This window comes from Agelaius phoeniceus, chromosome Z (genome assembly GCF_051311805.1).
Source record: "Agelaius phoeniceus isolate bAgePho1 chromosome Z, bAgePho1.hap1, whole genome shotgun sequence".
NCBI classification, from domain to species: domain Eukaryota; kingdom Metazoa; phylum Chordata; class Aves; order Passeriformes; family Icteridae; genus Agelaius; species Agelaius phoeniceus.
In genome coordinates, this window is record NC_135303.1 from 95,980,122 (window position 1) to 95,985,577 (window position 5,456).

At 49.0% G+C, this 5,456-nt stretch overlaps 1 long non-coding RNA gene across 2 annotated transcripts; it reads left to right on the forward strand.

The window, feature by feature from the left end:
- Positions 1-358: 358 nt before the first annotated feature.
- Positions 359-5,056, forward strand: LOC129123988 (uncharacterized). 2 transcript variants are annotated; one of them, XR_013180006.1, is made up of 8 exons: positions 359-1,375; positions 1,453-2,547; positions 2,624-2,665; positions 2,759-2,802; positions 2,904-2,947; positions 3,029-3,069; positions 3,151-4,113; positions 4,826-5,056. It is a non-coding gene; the product is annotated as an uncharacterized LOC129123988 (long non-coding RNA). The 2 variants fall into 2 exon arrangements; XR_013180005.1 differs by lacking the exon at positions 4,826-5,056 and having other exon boundaries at positions 3,151-4,792.
- The last annotated feature ends 400 nt before the right edge of the window (positions 5,057-5,456 follow it).

Here is a 5,456-nt window from a genome sequence, read left to right on the forward strand (position 1 = left end):
TCAGGAACCACCGAGGAGTTACGGTGAGTCAGGGAAGTAGCGAGGAGGACCGAGGGTCCAGTCAGTTTTCAGCAACGCCACATCACCTCCTGTCTTCTTAACCCAGGCGTACCCCACGACAACGGCGTCGGCCTCCGAGCGTGCCCGAAGCGTGTGACCGGAGGAGCCGGGCCTTCTTAGGAGAAGGGTGAGTAGCAGACTTGTAGGGTTTTGGCTGATGGGCTGCCAAGATCGGGCACTGATGTTTGGTTTTCTTTAATAAAGCTGTCTAAGAGACACCAGCCTGGTGCCAGCAGGAACTTCCCAGCCGGCGAGGCGGTCTTTCGTCGCACCTGACACGGACCGGCATCCCCAGATGTTCGAGAGATAAGTAGAGGGCTCCGACCCACAGAGGGGATGAAAGCAAGGTGCTGGGTTGGGACTCCTGGGATCGGGGAGGGGAGGTCTTGAGTTGGCTCTGGAGATGAGAGTAGCCAAGAATTGGCCCCTTAGGCCCCCTAAAAGCAAAGTCTCACTTTGGATCACAGTGCTGAGGTGCACAGGGCAGAGCAGTCCCGGTGTGTATCGTGTCACTTGTCTACCGTGCATTATGTCTTGTTTGGGTGTCTCATGTCTTTTATCTTAGCCCTTTGAGGGGCCTATCAGAAACCTCGGCAGTATTCTTAGCAGGCACAATCTCCACGTTTCTTTGGCCCGGCACCCAGGCCATAAAACTTTTGACTCGGGAGCTCAGACAGGCATCAGAATTGCAACTCTTTGTAAGCATCCAGTCAGATGTCTTTTCAGGTCTTGTTCTGAGCTGTATGGACAGCTGCACCCTGCAAGGTTCTATTATGGTGGATTAGGACTTGTAAGAATGTGAGGGCAGGTAGAGGCTTCTGACTGTAGAGCTCCTGTGCATTCATCTTTGCAGTTCTTGGACTAAAACATTCAGTTTAGCATCTTCCTTCTCCAGGGCACTCTGAGCCTTATCAGCTCGCCATCGGTCTGTCTTACCTCGGTCGTCTCATTTGGCATCTTCTCAGTCCTCGCAGTCATCCTTCTTGCCTAGAGATTTCCGTCCGTGTCTTGTGCCCATTGTTTGTCGTGTCCCGTCTGTCCCGTGTCACGGGTGTCAGCACACACATTTGTGCCGGAGCTGCTCTGCCCTGCCGCATAGCCTGGTGTAATAGGAGAAGCCCCGGGGAGTTGAAAGTTGTAATGTGGGCTGTACTTGGACTCTAGATGCTATTCCTAGGTTGACATAAGGTGTTTGGAGCTTTTGAGTTATCGTGCATGTGTTTGACATATGTTCTACCTTTCTTTCAGGTGCAGATGCATTACATCTGTGGCAGAGGGTTACGGTTGCAAGGTGCCAGGCCTTCTTAGGAGAATGGTGAGTAGCAGACTTGTGTGGTTTTGGCCAATGTGGTGCCAAGGTCAGGCGTTGATGTTTGGTTTTCTTTAATATAGCTGTCTAAGAGACAACAGCCCGGTGCCAGCAGGAATTTCCCAGCCGGCGAGGCGGCCTTTCTTCGCACCCGACACGGACCGGCATCCCCAGATGTCCGAGAGATAAGTAGAGGGCCACGACCCACAGAGGGGATGAAAGCGAGGTGCTGGGTCGGCACTCCTGGGATGGGGGAGTTTTTGAGTTGGCTCTGGAGATGAGGGTAGCCAAGAAGTGGCCCCTTAGGCCCCCTAAAAGCAAAATCTCACTTTTGATCACCGTGCTGAGGTGAGCAGGGCAGAGCAGTCCCGGTGTGTATTGTGTCACTTGTCTGTTGTGCATTATGTCTTGTTTGGGTGTCTCATGTCTTTTATCTTAGCCCTTTGAGGGGCCTGTCAGAAGCCTTGGCACCAGTCTTAGCATCTGTGCTCTCAGCGTTCCTTGGCCCGGCACCCATGCCATAGAACTTTTGACTTGGGAGCTCAGACAGGCATCAGACTCTCATCTCTTTTTATAAGCATCCAGTCAGCTGTCTTTTCAGGTCTTGTTCTGAGCTGTATGGACAGCTCTACCCCACCAGGATCCATTATGGCAGACTAGGACTTGAAAGAATGTGAGGGCAGGTAGAGGCTTCTGGCTGTATGATTCTTGGGCATCCATCTTTGCAGTTCTTGGAATAAATCATTCAGTTAGCATCTTTTTCGTCCAGGGTTCTCTGAGCCTCATCAGCCCACCATCAGTTTCACCTCGGTCATCTCCTTTTGCATTCTCTCAGTCCTCGCAGCCATTTTCCTTGCCAGGAGATTTCTGTCCGTGTCGCGTCCCCGTCGTCTGTCACGTCCCGTCCCGTGTCACGGGTGTCAGCACACACATTTTGTGCCTGAGCTGCTCTGCCCTGCCGTGTAGCCCGGTGCAATAGGAGAAGTCCCGGGGACTTGAAGTTTGTAATGTGGGGTGTAGTTGGACTCTAGATGGGATTTGTAGATGGACACAAGATATCTGGAGCTCTTAAGTTATCCTGCAACAGTTTGACTCTTGTCCTAACCTTTTTTCAGATTCAGATGGATTAAATCCGTGCCAGAGGGCCCCATCCCGGGTGAGGGGATTCCCCCAACCAGGTGAGGCACTATTTGTTTCTGTAGAGGAAGCATAAATGGTGGCTGTTACAGCATTGTTCTTTGTCTCTCTTTTTAGGAAGTTAAAGCTGAGAGCAGCAGTCAAGGCCCAGTGGGCGAGGTGAGCATTGACTAGCGTACAGAAGCAATTGTTATTGCTGAGGTCTCAGTTTCTGGTGCAGCTTTAAGCATCTCTTTTTTTTTTTTATTTTAGGTGGTCCGCTTGCAATCTATCCTAGCCGAGCATATCCGTGCCAGGTGGGTGCGAGCTTAAGGTATCGGTGTGGCATACTTGTCAGATTTGGGAGGTTGTGTTTTCACAGTATCTCAGCATGCTTTTCTGCTTTGTTTCTTTGCAGGTGCTGTTGCTGCCCTAGGTACGCCAAGGAACAGAGGAGGGCAGGTGAGTCGGCGTTTAGGCAGGCTGACTCAAAGGTGAATGTTATGCAGCAGCATGCTAAGCATGTACCTTTTCTCTTTGCAGGTATCTTCTGGCCAGCCTCCGGAGTCAAATCAAGATTTGAGGTGAGCCGGGGCAGTGGTGCGGAGGAGTCCCGGGGATTACTGTTGTTGAGGGCAATAGTCACCTTTTCCGTTTTGTCTTAGGTACCCTGAGGAGGCTCTTACCCAAAGCTTCGAAACGGCAACACCGAAGCACACGTGGAGAACATATCAACGTCCACGTGTGACCGAGGATGGATTTTGTCCGCTCCTCTTCCAAAAGCTAAGTGTCGGGGCCAGCGGTCGGGAGAAGGGGAAAAACCTTTACTATCACAGGGGACAAGTTCCCGTCAGCTTAGCGGAGAGGTCTGTAGCGGGACAGGCTCTCTGGAAGTAAAGGGAGAGGGTTTCTCCTCAGCCTCACCAGAGCCTTTGCCGGGCAGGGCAGTTCCAACCCATCTCCACATTCTCGGGAACTTTGCGTCGTCCGCCTTCCTCGACTCGACGTCGTCACGGGTCTTTCCCCCGAGGAGCTCGCCTTCAGGTCCGGAGCTACGGCCACGGTCACCCGGCAGTCGGCTTCCTTCTCTAGGCTCGCCGAGCCTCTCGAGCATCCTCTTAACTGCCTCAGCACTAACTTCTTTTAACAAGTTACATTTCATCATCACATGCCATTGTCATAGGGCTTTCTTTCCTTTGGCATCATCGGCCTCTGGCTCATCTTGCGCTACGAATCTCGGGTCCATAAGTTGAAAGTGCTAGGCAGTTTACTCTTGTCTCTGTTATGCCATCCGTGTCTATGTTGTGTCGTCCGTGTTATGTAGTCTGTGTCTATTGTCTTCCGTGTCATAGGCCTTTGTTACATCTCGACACTTTACAGGCACTATTCTGTGCCATATAGGCAGTATTTTACTCACATTCCTTCCCAGATATAGTGTTTTCTGGCATCTTTACATTTTTACTCTTTGAGACAGGAAGGATTACAAGATTTTCTCATCCATCTTCCTTCTCACTACCAGCTTTGGTAGTGCTTTTTTTCCCATGCCATTATCTTGGACTTCTAGAGGGAGCGTCTTACACCCTCCTCAAGTGACTGCAGTTGTTCTGTAGGTTCCATCTTCTCAAAGGGTATGGGGCCCAACAATTAGTCTTCCACAGAGTTATCTCAAGTCTTGGCTTATATTGCGTGTACCTATATCGGCTTATATTGCGTGTACCTATATTGCATGTACCTTTGTTGGCTTATATTGTATGTGCCTATATTGCGTGTACCTGTGTTGGCTTATATTGTATAGGCTTATGTTGTATATCCTTATATTGCGTGTACCTGTGTTGGCTTATATTGTATAGGCTTATGTTGTATATCCTTATATTGCGTGTACCTGTGTTGGCTTATATTGTATAGGCTTATGTTGTATATCCTTATATTGCGTGTACCTGTGTTGGCTTATATTGTATAGGCTTATGTTGTATATCCTTATATTGTATATGCTTATATTGCGTGTACCTATGTCGGCTTATATTGTATAGGCTTATGTTGTATATCCTTATATTGTATATGCTTATATTGCGTGTACCTATGTCGGCTTATATTGTATATGCTTACACTGTATGTACACTTGCACTGTATGCGTTTGCTTATATTGTATGTACTTATATTATACTACTTATGATTGGAGCTGCCCTGCCCTGGCATGTAGTCATAGTTAGGTAGAACAGTTGTAAAAACTTTACTGTTCATCTGTCTTTTATGGGATTTTGGGTAGAAAATTTATTGGTCCAGAGCAGGGAAAATTCCTAGCTGTCAGCCACTCATTGACCACTTCCTGTCGTCTCACAGGTCCTCGAGGCTACCGATTTCCCCAGAATCTACCATTTGACGTCAAGGAGCGGCAGCCAGAAGACGCATCGAAGCACGTTCTTCAGCGTCTCGAGTAAGGGCCATAGCAAGCCTGTAAGCAGGAAGAGCGTGTGAGTGTGTGTGAGAGCACACGACTGTGTGTGTCTGTGTCTACTCGTCTCTGTGTGCGTGAGTACATGCTGACTAGTTTTAACCTTGTGTATGTGACTTTTGCTTTTCAGGTTTTGTAATTAATTTTTAAATTTAGAATAAAAAATCCCCAGCTGGGGGGTTTTTTTTTTTTCCGCCCCGGCTGGGTTTTTTTTTCCTCGGTCCCGGTCGGTCTGAGAGGCGACGTTCATCACCAAAGTTTGGGCACAGACCGTCCAGGGACCGGGGTTTTCGTCAGGCAGGAGGATTTTTTTGGAGGCTCCTGGGAACCGTGTTCCCGAGGAGCGGCGTGAATGCGTGCCGGGGGTTAGCAGAGCAGTTGAGGTGTGAGTCAGCGTGGGTTTGTGTGTAAGCTGAAGGAAGTGTGTGTGTGTTGAAGGGTTCTAGGGTTGTAACCTTGTATGACTTTTGCTTTTCAGGTTTTTCACATCATTTTTAAATTTAGAATAAAAAATCCCCA